We start from the raw sequence: 18,153 nt of genomic DNA, 5'->3' as shown, positions 1-18,153 counted from the left end.
ACTTAAGTCTGGGTAGAAGACTACTTTCAAAACAGTCTAGTTTTGGTAGAAGACTACTTTCAAAACAGTCTAGTTTTGGTAGAATACTACCTTTTTATACTAGTAGGAAATATGGGATTTTCTAGGAAATTCAAACGTTTACACTTTTACTTATAAGACTTTTCATTAATACTTATATAGATAACGACATTAAATACTTATGAATTCACCAACTTTAAAACTGATACTCGCTTTCAAAATAACTTGTATTCTCAGGTCACAAATAGACAGGTACCGATGCAAGGTTTAGAGAAGACGGAGCAGTCAAGACTCGTCTTTTATTTTGAGTATTCATTATGTTGTTATTACCATAAAAGAATACACTTGTAAGTAAAATTATACTAATAATGCAATGTATGATGTTGTTGCTTGTTTACTACTTTGCATTGTTGTGATACTGTACATTACGTCCTCCGCCCCAGAACGTTTCCGCCGTTCCTGATTTTGGGGTGTGACAGATTGGTATTAGAGCATTGTTTATAGTGAATTGAGTATATCAACCCATAAAAGATATACAGACTATAAATACAATGGGATTAAAATACTCTGACCAAGAGTTTATACTTTAAATAACAAAATATTTAAAGTAAGTATACGTGTTTGCATTCATACTAAAATCAGTGTCACAATGACAAGAACAAAACTATTACTATTGTTGAATATCACAAGTAAGCCTAGGGATATATGGTCAATCTTAGGAATGGCATAGCCTGATCAACTATGCTGGTCCGAGGAGTGATTAGCATATGCCCAAGAATGGTTGTGATGTGGCAACAAGTCTAATAACTTACCAACACAACCACAAAGAAATACCATAGGGGTATTTAGTGTTTCTGTAATTACTTATTTGAGAACTAAATAGATTTGTATTAGTATGTCAATAGTCGTTTAGTGGATACACTAAGGTTATATGTACTAGGATGTCATAGACTTAGAATCTGTGAATCTTTGCTTTAGGTCCTGTCCTCGTTGGGTTGGGGGCTTAGGGTTAGGGTCACTTATTCGAAGGTCTATCCTATCCTAAATACATATAACTGGTATGCACTAAACAAGTATTGAAGCAACTGATAAAGATCATCTTATATTATCTAAGTTAGTTCGTCTATTTAGTTAATAATTATTATCCCTTTTCTCGCGTAGATATCATGGTTGGATCCCATCCCCACGACAACCCGTACTACCCTAACCACGGCAATGCTGGATGGCTCGGAGAGGAGCCAGAGAATGATCACCCAATCCCTTCGAATGATCACTCTACTAAAGACTTTTCTGGTACTTCTCATCGCCGATAGAATCTCATCGACTTCTCCGTTGGATATAACCTAGTTTATGAAAAACTCTGGTCTAATTTCCTATCGTTGTAAATCTTAGACCTATTAGGTCTTGATTAGGCCGTAGTCCTGTCAAAACTTTCCCATCAGTGGTTGAAGTAAGGCCTACTCCTAGGACACTTTTCCAGAACATGTTACATCTATAATTCCAGTATTTTTGACAGATACCTAATCTTATGGAAATTATTATCCAAATGCTTTCACCTTTCAGTACTATATCCACATTCAAACTTACTATTCAATTGTGTTGTTGGACTATGGAAAGTTAGTCCATGAGTCACTCTCATTATTCATTCATTCTTATCCGTGTTGTCATCTTTTATAGTTAAAAGATGCCGCCTCGCAGAAATCTAAGGCATAACCCTACTAATGAAACGCCGATACCGCCACTTCCTCCCCCACCTCAACCACCTCCTCCTTTCGACACTGCCATGTTCCAAGCAGTAGCAGCTACCGTGTCAACCTTCAATACTCATGTCCCTAGTGGATCGGGAACGGATGCACCTCCTTCTCACCATGGCGAGAGCCATGGGCATCCCTGAGAATGCACCTACAAGGATTTTACGAATGCTAAACCCCGAAACTTCAATGGAACTGGTGGGGTTATGGTCTTAAGGCAGTGGATTGAAAAGACAGAAGCAGTCTTTGAGATCTGCGCTTGCCCGGAGGGCAACAAGGTCAAGTTTGCTACTTGTAACTTTTCTGACAGAGCGTTAACTTGGTGGAATGGCCATGTTAAGTCTCTGACTATTGTGGTGGCAAATTCTATCAGCTGGGAAAACTTGAAAGCCATGCTGATGAGAGAGTACTGTCCTCGAGGGGAAATTCAAAAACTCGAGCAGGAACTTTGGAGTCTTGGAATGGTTGGTGCCGATATATCAACCTATACAGGTAGATTCTGTGATCTGGCAATTCTGTGCCCAGATATGGTTGCTCCCGAGAGCAAGAAAATAGAAAGGTATATTTGGGGACTGTCTCCCCAAATTCAGTCAAGTGTGTTAGCATCAAGGCCTGGTACATTCGATAGTGCCAAGGAACTAGCACAATCTCTTATTGACCACGGAAATTATCGGAACTCAATAATTTCTATACAAGATCAACAAGAAGGAAACAACAACAGGAACAAGAGGAAAGTAGAGTCCTCACAAGAATCCTCAAGGAAACAACAAGTTACAGTCAATGCTGCTACAATGCCTACAATAGTCTCTGCTAACCCATTACCAGCAAAGCCTTATGTGGGTAATCTCCCAAAGTGCAACAAATGCAACTATCACCGCCATGGACCTTGTCGGGAGATGCAGTGCTTAAACTGCAACAAAAAGGGACACACCATACATTATTACAAGAATCCAGCAAGACCGATCAACCAAGTACCCAACGCTGGTGTGAGCCAGGCTTGCTACGGTTGTGGCAAGGTGGGTCACTACAAAAGAAACTGCCAAGAGACAGCGAATGCTGGCACAGATGGAAGGATACTAACGGTCACCGCCGCAGGAGAGACTACTCCGGACCCACGTTAGAGTATCTACGGCATTCATAGTAACATACTCATAAATTGTTTAAAACTAGTGCAACTAGAGTCTTATCTTTTGCGAGGTCCCGTCAGTTAAGGGATCCCCGTGCTGCGTATACTTTTCTTTTGTAGTATACCTAGTCCACATCAATAGTCTGGTAGTAAATCTATAGTACTGTAATTATGTTAAAAGTTGCACTGTTGTATTTTGTCTATAACGTCGTTATGATCAAATCTACTGCCTTTATTTCCAAGTGATTCTGATTTCATCATACGACTAGAGTCCATTCGATCCTCACAATACCAGTTTCGTGCGTAAATCTCTCTCTCCGAAACCGTCTTTCTAGTAAAGTCATCGTTCCAAAACTCCGAAGTACTCATGCGCAGAGTACCTCATGTTTCTAATCCTTTCCGATGGAACCTCAGCAAACCTCCCTGAAATACCACTCGTCCAGCAGACCAAGTTTGAGCACAGAGGCTATGGACGAATACAGCCCACCTATTACTATTTAGTGTATACGCAAGGGTGGTATATGATTATGATTACGCAGACTTAGTATGTGTGTTTCCGCCCTTTCTCCTGTTCCTCGTTGGGTTGTGGACCTGAGGCAGAGTCGCACATCCAAACGTCTTACTAATCCAAATTATATACGACTTGTATACACGAAGTAATGATAGATGGACCAAGTATGAATCCTATCATGAACAGAAGGGCAAAGTTGCCAAGTTTTCGAGTGGATATTCTGCCAATAAGAAGAGCACAACCCTAGTAGTAATGCTATCAAAGCTAATTTCGGGACGAAATTCCTTCTAACGGGGGGATGATGTGACAACCCGAAATTTCTATTGTGTACAACCTCTTACTTCAATAAGAGTCAGAACAGTTACTGCTAACTTTCAAGCTTTTTGGTTTAAGTTTGAGTCCTTTTAAGTTAGTACTTTAGGAGATATCAGGACAGAGGATGCCCTAGGGTTTATTGTGCATAAATAACTTTCCAAAACTCCAAGAGTTTGAAGTTTACGGCCTAAATAAGGGTGTTTACGGCCGTAAACCCTATATGGGGGTATCTATATGACACTTAGTCATTATTTACATTTTTTCACAAAATCAAGATCCAAACTGTATACTCTCTCAAGTATCATTCACCATTTCTTCAAGATCTTCAACTAGTAAGTATATCTAAGCCCTATTAAGTTGATATATCACTTAATCTAGTGTTTTAACACACTTCCATCCTTGAAATCATTCCAAAAGGTTAGATCTTCAAGTTTCACCAAGAACACCAAGAACACACACTAATGTTCTTGGCCTTTTGGTACCTTTTCAAGCTCCTAACTAGTAAGCACTTCTATCCTAGAATAGTATAAGGCTTGTTACACTTCATTACACCAAGAAATAACCCAAGAACACCAAGATCAAGGTGTTTACGGTCCAAGATGTTCTTGGACCGTAAACCCTATAAAGGGTGCCAATGTGTGCCTTATTCCCTCCTAAGCCTTGGAAATACCATAGTCCATAAGGGTATACGACCGTAAACCCAAAGGGAAATGGTATTTGGACCGTAAACTCCTCAAAGGAGTGAAATGTTGCCCAAACCTCTTCCAAAGGCTTAACCATCAAGTAGAATTGCTTCTAGGGACTCATAAGCCTTCAAAACTCCTTATGACTTATAGCACTTAAATCAAGTGTTTTACATGTCCTAGGATGTCTTAAACTTTGTAATTTAGTTGTTATATGACTAATTGGATACATATATGTGTGATTATATGTTAACTAGGATCATTGAGTGTGTACAAGTCTTCACTTGACACATAGCAATCCTACATCGTTCAGTTCATCCAAACCACCATCTACAGGTGAGTTCATACCGCTTAATCACTGTTTTAAATGTTTTTAAATGCTTTTATGGGGGGGGGGATACAAGTTAAATCATGCTAGTTATTATATCAATCATATGTGATTAATAACCAACATACAAATGGATTTATTACACTTTTAGCTTTTTTATCAAACTGTTTACTTCAAATGGCTTTCCAAAACGTTTTACTTGTTTAACAACTTTTTATTAAACTATACTACGTTCTGTATGTTTTCTTCCAAACTCTGTTATACTTTGTTATCAAAGGAATTACTTTTGAAATGCTTTATAGAATGACATCAAGTCATTATTATTTATTTATTGTTCAAAACCCTTAAATGTTTTACAAAGCTTCTTTTGTACTTTTAAATTGTTAAAAGCATGCCTATATATGTATAGTTATATAAGTAATGTTTGAAGGACTTAGGAAGGCTAGCTTGCCTTATTTCCTTTTCCTCGTTGGGGTGTGGCTTTAGGGTATCAGTTATCTGTCCGAAGGTCGTTTAACTATTAGTTATATATCATGTATACATATATAGACATAAAAGTACCCTCAGTCAGTTCAGTACCTTTGGCTAGCAAAGGTATACCTTCGTTGATACTTGTACATTGCTAGTAACTATTATAGGTATAGTTAGGAGATACTACTTGCTATTTGTGACTACCCGAAAATTTTTATTTTATAAGCTCAGTCAGCCAACTCAACTGAGTGTCAAAATCATTAGTACAGAGTTCTAGCCTGGTTACAGGTCATTCTAAGGAGTTTTGAGCCTAATACAGTTAAGGAATAAGTGTTAGAAAGTACCCACTAGAGCCACAATGTAGCAAATCGAACCTGAACCCCATCTAAATGAGTTCACGGCCACAGGACCGTGAGTTTATGGCCGTAAACTCATGTGGCTATAAAATCAAGAGTATATATAGAGCATTGGGTCATTTCCTCTCATTTTTTCCTTCCTTGGCCGATTTTCCTCCAAATCCTCTCAAGTATCATCAATACTTTCACCTTAGATCTTTAAAAGAGTGAGTATTCTATCCCTTGATTAGTTAATACATCTTATTAACTAGCTTCTTACATTGATTTCATCCATGAAAATCATGTTTGTTTAGATATTCAAGTTACACCAAGAACACACACTAGTGTTCTTGGCCAATATCAACCATTTCAAGCTTCTAGATCGTAAGTGCTCTTCCCTCTACTACATATTCAGTTAGGATTCATGTTTAGACACTTAAAAACATTAAGAATGAAAGGTTTGGAGAGAGTTTCGGCCAAGCATGTTCTTGGGCCGTAAACTCCCTTTTATGGTGCAAAAATGCCCCAAATTCCTTCCTTATGCCTAGAAACTAGCCTAGCACCTTACCTAGATGTGTTTAGTACTCATAACAATCGAATTACCATCACCCATAGGTGATTACGGCCGCAAACACATGACAAAGTGGTCCATGGGCCATAAACACCCCAAAGGCTTCAAAGATAGTGGTCTTCCTCATCCTAAGGTAGAGCTAAGGTCCCTAAAACATCCCTAGCCTTCAAACTTGCACTTATACATGAATAACCACGAGTTTACGGCCGTAAAATCCCTTGGGCCGTAAACCCATGGTAGTAAACTCATGTGAGTGCCATTCTACCTTACTTTGTTGAATCACATGTGATTCCAACACTTGGTCAAGGTCTTTCCTAGTCCCGAAAGGTGTTTCCTTTCATATAGTTGTTATAAACACTATATTCATGCCAATATGTGTCATTATATATCATTTAGGACTTATTGTGTCTTGGGACTTCATTTGTGGAACTTCTCATCCGTACGCACATACCCGTTTGAATTACCCGCATCAGGAGAGTTCATACCCCGTAATGAATCTTTTAACTATTTTACTGTTTTAAGGGGGGAATATAAGTTGAACACAATGATAATTGTGTAAATGTTGTTATAAACATCTTTCAAAATGCTACTTATTATTTATAAGTTGTCAAAACATTCCAAAACTCTTTTAAAGGTTATGTTACATTATAGTTATACAAAACTCCGTTTTTAAAGTACAAGCATAACTAGTACAGAAACGAGTCTTTTCAGTAACAGCCCAAGTAGAACATTAGTAAACTATTATAGGTATAGTTTAGGATAATGCTATTCATTACTTCTAGTACAATGAAGCTCACAATGAGTCAGTCCGGTTCATGAGTCTATACTAACGCAATACGGTTACATAAATACATAGATACGCTTACATGAATCCGTTTACATAAATACGATATCAATACACGAGAACAAAACAGAACATAATAAGGTGCTTTAGCATGGAACAAGTTCAGGATCTAACTATACCAATGAATCACAACGCATTGTGATAGTTATATTGGGTATACATGATCATAGTAATGTGGATGTTCGCGGCTTGCACTCATGCAGGGGTGGCGTGTAGTTCCTAGAATCTCTTGACAAGGGAGTGTTTAGCATAGGATCTAGCCATCACATTATGCCTTAACCCTTAATTAAGGCAAAATAGTACGAAAAGTAGCCACTTATTACAAATACTACAGTACTTACACTGTCAATACGACAATTATAGAAGGATATAAAATTCCAGTTTCAATATTATTAATACCTTTACCATGTGTCATATTCACATAATCGATGAGGTAGGTTAGATTTAATTAATAATATTCGTACATTCGGGTCTTGGTAGAAGGCTACTTTCAAAACAGTAGGGTCTTGGTAGAAGGCTACTTTTAAAACAGTCGGGTCTTGGTAGAAGGCTACTTTTAAAAAGTTAGGACCATAATGCTAATCTTATGATTCCTTAATGTATACACCATAGGATACATATATACCAATAGGATCCGACAGCTAATAGGATGTGTGCTCTCCGATTCATTTCTTGTCCTTGTTTGGTTGTGGGCTTGGAACGGATTCACCCAATCTATTATCTACCCGATTCTGTATATATCTATGCTTAGTATACATTAAGTCATCATAAGAGTACCAGGTATGGATCAGGTTATATGACACAGAGTCAAAGCACTGCTTTTCTAGTACAAAACATACTTTTCAAAGTCATTACTGTTGGTATACAAAACTAGAAAATTCCCAGTTAAGGGCTTAATCCATTTTATTAAGTCAGTACAAATTTAAAGACTTTAGGTGAGTAACTCTATAACACCTTAGTTTATACACCATATTTATATATAAAACTAATACCCAATAGATAGTTAAATGTGTGTTTTCCGCCTTACTTCCTGTCCTCGTTGGGTTGTGGACTTATGGCAGATTCACCCAATTAACTTTCTACCCGATATCAGATTATATATAGCAGTATAAACAAAGCTATTATAAAAGTAGTCACTGTGGTCAATATTTTACTATAAGAAATATAGGTTTTCTTAAAAGAACTTTTCATTAAATAGAAAGGAACCACTACAAATAACACCATGAGCAACAAGTGAATACACCAGAGTTATATATGACAACGATCTAACAACCAATGGAATGTGTGCTATCCGCCTTACTTTCTGTTCCCCGTTGGGTTGTGAGCTTAGGGCAGATGCGCACAATCGATTGTTTATTTACTCTAAGTATATATAACTTGTACCCACTTAGTACTCATAGAAAGGCTTGTAGTGTCATTTTACTTAACTTTCATTCAAGTAGGAAATATATGATTTTCTAGAGGAACAGGCGAACTTTCAAAATAGAACTTACAGGTTACATCACTTTTACATAAACATTTTCCACAACGCTTTACAACTTACTCACATCACTAAGATCTTATGAACTCACCAGCTTAATTGATGATAAACTCTTTCAAATAACTTGTATTCTCAGGAGGCTATTAGACAGGTGCTCGTGCTGGGAATTCAGAAGATGGAGCATTATAGCTTCAAGTCTTGTTTTGTTATTTGTTTATGACTTCTATGTTTTGTGAACACACACATTGTAAACACCTTCTTTCTAAATGAAATGGATGTTCATTACTTGCTTACCATATACATATCTCATGATACTAAACATGACGTCCTCCGCCCCTGAACGTTTCCGCCGTTCCGTTGGTATCAGAGCATTGTTTATAGTGAACAAAGTATATCAACCGATAAAAGATATACGTCTATAAATACAATGGGGCTTAAGTGCTCTGGATAATGATATATTTTAGAGTATAACTACAAGTTATAAAAAATATACCTACTTTCTCACACGTGTACATAATAGAGCTAGTGTCACGAGGAGAACAGAACTAAAAGTATTTAAAGGTTGGGCACTGTCGTCAACCCGAACAGTTATGTAATCATAGCTAGGATCAATATAGCCTGATCAACTATATTCATTCGAGATGTGACCAACATGTGCTTGGGAATGATGTGGTATTGCAACAGGGTTAAAACTTACCGGAACACCGGTCAAGAGAACGCCAGAACAAGTACAGTTAGAGTTAGAGTACTGTGGGAGTATTCTATGATACGATAGCGCGAAAACGAGTTTAGAACATACTAAGTTCATTACGTTAGAATACTATAGGAGTATTTTAGTCCATATAAATAACTTATGTGATAACTTAAAAGACCCTGGCGGATAGGTCTATAATCTTACAGGGTATATTCCTAAAGTTTTATATATAATCAAGATCTTATAGACATAGAATTTGTGACCTACGCTTCACTATCCATTCCTCTTAAGGAAGTAGTGTTGAGGTGGGATCAATAATTCGAAGGTCTATTTGATCTTCAATTATATACAAACTCGTGTACCTTGTATAATTATAGGAGGACTCTGTAAGGATCACCCCATAAAGTTACCTTAAAGCTCATAGATTCTTTAGTCACTTTCATTCTCGCACGACAAACCCAGATAAATGTAACCACATCCTCAGAGTATACAACAGAAGAGTCCAGGAGGAACAATGACAAGTCCATGAGAAGTTTTCAAGGAAGGATCAGCCGGAGTAATCATAACGTCTTACACGTCACACTAATAAATATTAATCCTGTTAATTGGTCGAGCGAGTGGAAACACTGCTCACATTACATGTGTTAGGATTATTTTCTTGCATGCAGTTGGTAACAGTTATTTAGGAAACATATATTCATTTGAGGATAGTTATTTCAAATTCATAGAGTTTATTAGGTAGAGACTCATTTATGAATTGTTTCTAGAACCCTGTGGAAGTCAGGACCTGATACGTCCAGAACTAGGATAACATGGTCTTTTCATCTTTCGGCTTGTGTCCATTGCTATAGACTTATTCCGTCTCATCTTTGTTTTCTTTTAGCAAAGATGCCTCCTCGCAGATCACCCAGACATGTTACCCCCGACAACTCTAATACCTTCTCCACAAATCGATGTAGCAACTCTGAACGCTGCAGTGGTCGCGGCTGTGGCAACAGCCATGGCTCAATATCACCCCATCAGTACAGGTGGAGGTGAAACGCCTACTGATTCTACTCAAGGTGAAGTTCCGGTGTGGCAGGGAGAGTTCTCCTACAAGGACTTCACCAGATGCCAGCCATGGTCCTTTAATGGGACTGAAGGAGTCATTCCCTTATGCAATGGTTCGAGAAAACAGAGTCGGTTTTTGAAATCTGCTTATGCCTAGAAGGAAGCAAAGTGAAGTTTGCTGCCTGCAACTTCTCTGGAAAGACCCTAACATGGTGGAACAGCCATGTTAAGTCACTGACCCTAGCAGTGGCTAAATCAATAGGTTGGGAAAACCTAAAAGAGTTAACACGGGAGGAATATTGCCCGTTAGGCGAGATTCAAAAACTGGAACAAGAGTTGTGGGATATCACTATGGTCGGCTCAGACATAGTGACCTACACTGACCGGTTTAGCGAACTAGCAGCTCTATGCCCGAGATGATTACCTCGGAGAGCAAGAAGATTGAAAGGTACATTTGGGGTCTGACTGCTCCGACCCAAGGAAATGTGTTGTCTTCTAACCCAGCAACGTTCGATAGTGCTAAACGCCTGGCTCAGCGACTCATCGTCCATGGAGTCCGCCATGGTGTAAAAGTCCCTATTCCCAACATTAAATACTTATGAATTCACCAACTTTAAGACTTTTCATTAATACTTATATAGATAACGAAATTAAATACTTATGAATTCACCAGCTTTAAAGCTGATACTCGCTTTCAAAATAACTTGTATTCTCAGGTCACAAATAGACAAGTACCGATGCAAGGTTTAGAGAAGACGGAGCAGTCAAGACTCGTCTTTTATTTTGAGTATTCATTATGTTGTTATTACCATAAAAGAATACACTTGTAAGTGAAATTATACTAATAATGCAATGGATGATGTTGTTGCTTGTTTACTAATTTCCATTGTTGTGATATTGTACATGAGGTCCTCCACCCCAGAACGGTTCCGTCGTTCCTGATTTTGGGGTGTGACAAGAATTCTATTAAATTTAGCAAAGCTTTGGTGAGCATTGTTTAATTCTTGAGTTCCACAATAGAAGTAGTCTTTGTAATTTAGCAAAGCTTTGATGAGCATTTCTTTATTCTTGAGTTCCATAATAGAAGTCTATGCAATTTAAGCAAAGCTTTTACGAGCATTGTTTAATTCTTGATTTCAACATTAGAAGTCCATGCAATTTAGTAAAGCTTTGATGAGCATCGTTTAATTCTTGTGTTCCACAATAGAAGTCTATGCAATTTAAGCAAATCTCTGATGAACATTGTTTGATTCTTGAGTTCCACAATAGAAGTCTATGCAATTTAGCAAAGCTTTCATGAGCATTGTTTCATTCTTGCGTTCCACATTAGAAGTCTATGCAATTTAGCAATGCTTTGATGAGCATTGTTTAATACTTGAGTTCCACAATAGAAGTCTATGCAATTAAGCAAAGCCTTGATGACCGTCTTTAATTCTTGAGTTCCACAATAGAAGTCTATGCAATTTATGAAAAGCTTTGATGAGCATTGTTTGATTCTTGAGTTCCACAATATAAGTCTATGCAATTTAGAAAAACTTTGATGGGCATTGTTTCATTCTTGGGTTCCACATTAGAAGTCTTTGAAATTTAGCAAAGCATTGATGAACATTGTTTAATACTTGAGTTCAACAATAGAAGTAGTCTTCACAATTTAGCAAAGCTTCGATGAGCATTTCTTTATGCTTGAGTTCCACAATAGAAGTCTATGCAATTTAAGCAAAGCTTTGACGAGAATTGTTTCATTCTTGAGTTCCACATTAGAAGTCTATGTAATTTAGCAAAGCTTTTATGAGCATCGTTTTGATTCTTGAGTTCCATATGTGACAACCTGAAACTTCTAACCTATGTAATTGATCCAGGTATCAGCACTAAAACTTGAATTCATTATCTTTTATCAAATCTTGTGGTTCCATATGGGTGCTCTAGACTTAGTATAATCTAGATATGAGTCTTAGGAAGGGTTGGAGAGTGTTTAGCATGAAGAGAAAACACTTCAAAAATCATCATATGGACTCAAATGAGGAGTGTACGGCCGCACACTCTTGTGTGCAGCCTCACACACACTCCTGGCCGCACTCCCCAACTGCACACTCATTTTCAAGACCATACACCCACTCTAATGCCCATATTTGGCCCTAAACTTGCATAAATCATTAAGTTTGGCTCATAAGACACTTATTCTTAGTAATTCCAAACGCTAAGGATGTTTTCCCATCATGTTTAGTCATGAAACACCTTAGTTCTAACTCATTTATGTGTCATCACATGAATAATAGGGGCCATTGGCGTTCAGGGCATCCGTTGACACTCAAACCCTACGTTAAACTGTGAGTTCATACCCCTACTCTTTTTCAATATTTTATTCACTGTTTTCAGGGGGAATACAAGCAAAGTACAAGGAACACTTGTACTCAAAACTTGTTTTACATGTGTTGCGTTCCACATTACTGCTTTTAACACTGATAATCTTAACAAATAACAGTAAGAACTTGCAGAACACATTATCGTATTTGTGAAAAGCGTTATAAAATGTTGTATTTTATATTTTCATAAATGGTTTTCCACATTATAGAAGTTAAAAGCATAACCTTTGAACTATGAACATGAAACCTAGTACATTGTTTTGTCCTCGGTAACACTCCACACAGATACGCGAGTGGAGGATCATCGTTTGTAACAGTATATTTTTGTATTATTACTAGTAAATTTGTTATTCCTATAAATTGGAGACACGTCCTCAGAAACACTCCACAGAGATACGCGAGTGGAGGACCGCCCCCGTAACCAGAAACTCTTAGATAGGGAGCGTAACTTGAGTGTATAGATCTATATGGGGCTGACTACCCCACACCTGGCTGCTAGCTACAGCCAAACCGAAAGGTTCAAGGGTGACGAAAGTCATAAGGTGAGGTGGACTACTTATTGTCATATCTAGTCTATCGTATGGTTATGGAACTCGCAATTTGGATAACAGAGATTTACTTGTTAGTAATAATGGGTTAGTAACCAGTTTACTTTACACTTATTAGTTTTATGTACATGTTAAAACTAATACATTTCACAAGGATAACCAGGTTTTCAGTATACATCTTTTACATTACATTTTGGATCGGTAACCAACTTTTAGGAAAATATGGGATTTTCCTGGGTTCATAACCAGATTTGTGTAATAAAACAGATAACCAAACTTCACATATAAGAAAATATGGGATTTTCTTGGATTTGTAACTTTTACAGGCACCGAAAGGAAACTTGTACATTTTTCAGAAAACAAAACCGCTTATGAACTCAGCAGCTTTATGCTGAATTTCAAACTGCTTGTATTCTCAAGTACACATTAGACAGGTACCCAGTGATCCTTTTTGGCGAAGACGGAGTGCGTTGAAGATGCGTCTTTACTTTTGTTCTTATATACATATGTATTACAACCGTAACACTTGGTTTTCAAACAAATGTAAATTCTAATATGTAATGTAATGTTTGTTTACTTCGCTTACTATGTACATTGGTTGTGATACTCAACATGAAGTCACCTCCACCCCGGAATGTTTCCGCCCTGGGTTTCGGGGTGTGACAGATTGATATCAGAGCCCATGTTTATAGTGAACTAAGTATACCAAACCTTACATGGTATAAGACTATAAACATTAAGGGGCACACGATCCGATTCTGCAAAGCACCGACCCAATCAGCCAATCAATCTTCTGGAACAGGTGTTGGTCAACCCTGCTACAATTGTGGAGAAGTCGGACATTTCAAGAGAAACTGCCCCAAGAAGGCGACAACTGATAACACCAGGAGAGTCCTAGCCATGGGATGAGAGGAGCCAGTCGCCGATCCCACCGTTATCTCGGGTACGTTCCTTCTCGACAAATCTTATGCTAGTATTCTTTCCGATTCGGGTGCCGAAAGAAGCTTTGTTAGTCATTCGTTCAAGCATAACCTTAAACATAATCCCCAACCATTAACCGAAACATTTACCGTTGAAATGGCTAACAGTGAGAAAGAAAACGCTAGCGATATCTTCATAGGTTGTACCCTTACCCTGAACGACCATTCTTTTCCCATCGATCTTATGCAAGTCTCCATAAAGAGTTTTGATGTTATCATTGGCATGGATTGGTTGAGCCCCAATCATGCTGATATCCTCTGTTACGAAAAAGCCATTCGTCTCAACCTTCCCTCTGGTCAGACTCTCATGATCTATGGAGATAAGATTAGCTCCAATCTTCGTATCCTTTCCTGCATCAAAGCTCAAAAGCTTATGCGGAAGGAGTGCCAAGCATTCCTAGCCCATGTCATTAACGAGAAACAGGAAGTTAAAGACCTTGGGAGCATCCCCGAAGTCTGTAACTTTCCTGATGTCTTTCCCGAAGAGCTTCCAGGAATTCCTCCCGAACGTCAGGTCGAATATTCGCATTGACCTAATTCCTGGAGCTACCCCCGTAGCCAAGTCTCCATATCGCCTAGCTCCAACAGAAATGCAGGAGTTATCCAGCCAACTCAACGAGCTACTCAGCAAAGGGTTCATCAGACCGAGTTCCTCACCCTGGGGAGCTCCGATTTTGTTTGTGAAGAAGAAAGATGGATCCTTTCGAATGTGCATCGACTACCGCGAACTTAATAAGTTGACCGTCAAGAACTGATATCCCCTTCCGCGAATAGATGACCTCTTCGATCAACTTCAGGGAGCTAGCTACTTCTCAAAGATAGACCTTAGGTCAGGGTACCATCAGCTACGAGTTCATGAGAGTGATGTTTCCAAAACAGCTTTCAGGACTCGATATGGACACTACGAGTTTGCAGTGGTGCCCTTCGGTCTAACCAATGCACCGGCTGTGTTGATGGACCTGATGAACCGGGTGTGTCGTCCCTTCTTAGACAACTTCGTCATCATGTTCATTTACGACATACTTGTCTACTCCAGAAGTGAAGAAGATCACAAGCAACACTTTGAGGTCAGTGTTGGAAACTCTTAGATCCGAAAAGCTATACGCGAAATTCTCCAAGTGTGAATTCTGGATTCGGAAGGTAACTTTCCTCGGTCACATGTTAAGCGAAGAGGGTATTCACGTGGATCCATCCAAGATCAAAGCGATAGAGAATTGGTCGGCACCGAAGACACCCACAGAAATTCGTCAATTTTTGGGTCTCGCCGGCTATTATCGGAGATTTATCCAAAAAATTTCCAGAATCGCCAAACCTCTAACCATTCTGACATAGAAAGGTGTACCCTTTTGTTGGAGTGAAAAGCAAGAAAACGCATTCCAAACGTTAAAGCGAGCCTTGTGTAGCGCATCGGTCCTGTCCCTGCCCAAAGGAACAAAGGACTTCGTTGTTTATTGTGATGCGTCTAACCAGGGCTTAGGCTGTGTGCTTATGCAAAGGGGAAAAGTGATTGCATATGCCTCGAGACAGCTGAAGGCACACGAAGTCAACTATACCACTCATGACCTAGAGTTAGGAGCCGTAGTCTTTACACTGAAAATTTGGAGACATTATCTTTATGGAACTAAGTGTACGATCTTCACTGACCATAAGAGCCTACAACACATCTTCAATCAAAAGGACTTAAACATGAGGCAACATCGATGGGTAGAGCTACTCAATAACTATGAGTGCGAGATTCGCTACCATCCCGGCAAGGCCAATGTGGTGGCAGATGCCCTTAGCCGAAAGGAAAGTTCGAGTCGCAACGCGAAGACGCTGACGATGACTATCCATTCCCAATTATCCATGTAAATCCGAGAAGCCCTTAAACCTGAGAACGTGTCAAGCGAAGCCTTGAGGGGAATGGATAAGAAACTTGAGATCAGAGGTAACGGAGTCTACTGTTTCATGGACCGAATCCGGACTCCAAAATTCGGAGGATTCAGGGATGTTGTCATGGAGGAAGCACACAAGACCAGATACTCTGTTCACCCGGGTTCGGATAAGATGTACCTGGATCTCAAGAGACAATATTGGTGGCCAAACATGAAAGCCGATATCGCTACTTTTGTGGGCAAGTGTTTGACTTGCGCCAAGGTAAAAGTTGAGTACCAGAAACCCTCGGGTCTGCTCCAGCAGCCCGAAATACCCGAGTGGAAATGGGAGATGATTACCATGGATTTCATCACCAAGTTACCCAAATCTCCGAGTGGGTACGATACCATTTGGGTAATTATTGATCGTTTGACAAAATCCGCTCACTTCATTCCGATCAAAGAATCATTCAAGATGGAAAGACTTACGCGAATCTACATCTAGGAGGTAATTCGATTGCACGGTGTACCTGCGTCCATTATCTCCGATCGAGATAGCAGGTTTACATCGAGATTTTGGCAATCTCTACAAAAGGCTCTTGGAACTAAACTAGACATGAGCACGGCTTACCATCCTCAGACAGATCGACAGAGTGAGAGAACTATCCAAACTCTGGAAGACATGCTGAGAGCGTGTGTCATTGATTTCGGAAAGTCATGGGACACTCATCTACCCTTGATTGAGTTCTTGTATAATAACAGTTACCACACCAGCATCAAGGCTGCCCCATTCGAAGCCCTCTACGGTCGTAAGTGCAGATCCCCTCTGTGCTGGGCTGAGGTAGGGGACACGCAGCTAGCCAAGAGTCGATTCCCCGACAGTGCTCTCACTGAACCTGAAATCATTCGTGAAACCACCAAAAAGATCATCCAAATCCAGGAACGATTGAAAGCTTCACGAGATCGCCAAAAGAGTTACGCTGATAACCGACGAAAACCTCTGGAGTTCCAGGTTGGAGACCGTGTCCTGTTGAAGGTTTCGCCCTGGAAAGGCATGGTACGCTTTGGAAATCGTGGGAAACTTAATCCGAGATACATTGGACCCTTTGAGATCCTCGCCAGGATCGGTCCGGTAGCCTAAAAACTCCGATTACCCCGTGAGCTTAGTAACATCCATCCTGTTTTCCACGTCTCTAATCTTAAGAAGTGTTTATCCGATGAAACCCTTGTGATCCCTCCTGATGAAATCGAGATCAACGAGAACCTAAACTTCGTGGAAGAACCAATCGAAATCATGGATCGAGAGATCAAACGTACGAAACAAAGTCGCATCCCAATAGTGAAGGTTCGCTGGAATGCCAAGCGGGGACCGAATTTTACTTGGGAGCGCGAAGACTCGATGAGACTGAAGTATCCGCATCTCTTTCTAAATCCATGATTTGTATCTTAATTCTGAATTTCGGGACGAAATTCCCTCAAACGGGGGGATAATGTGACAAACCGAAACTTCTAACCTATGTAATTGATCCGGGTATCAACACTAAACTTGAATTCATTATCTTTTATCAAATCTTGTGGTTCCATATGGGTGCTCTAGACTTAGTATAATCTAGATATGAGTCTTAGGAAGGGTTGGAGAGTGTTTAGCATCATAAAATCAGGCCAAACTCGCCAAATAAGGTGTGTGCGGCCACACACCTGTGTGTGCGGCTACACACCTGTGTGTACGATCACACATCCATGTGTGCAGCCACTCACCCAACCGCAAACACCCTCAACCTCACACCCAACCCAATATATGGATGGATACCCCTTCACTCATTCATTTAGATGTTTCTTTTTCCCTCTCTCTACTTTCTCTCTCTAAATCATCAACCAAGAACACTTTGAAGGCTTCATATTCGTGATCTACTCCATCTTCAAGCTGATTATAGTGGTAAACACTTGAATCCCAAGCTTAAAACTCATCATGTTCATCATATTCATCGTCCCTTGAAGGTGTACGGCCGCACACCTTCATATGGGGGCAGCACACATTCAAAACTCCCAAGTATGAAGAGCAAACACTTCAAAAATCATCATATGGACTCAAATGAGGAGTGTACGGCCGCACACTCCTGTGTACGGCCGCACACACCCTCTGTACGGCCGCACTCTCTTGTGTGCAGCCTCACACACACTCCTAGCCGCACTCCCCAACTGCACACTCATTTTCAAGACCATACACCCACT

Source organism: Lactuca serriola, chromosome 7 (assembly GCF_051521515.1).
Source record: "Lactuca serriola cultivar US96UC23 chromosome 7, Lser_US96UC23_V15, whole genome shotgun sequence".
NCBI lineage: Eukaryota > Viridiplantae > Streptophyta > Magnoliopsida > Asterales > Asteraceae > Lactuca > Lactuca serriola.
Note: the sequence above shows the minus strand (reverse complement) of the source record.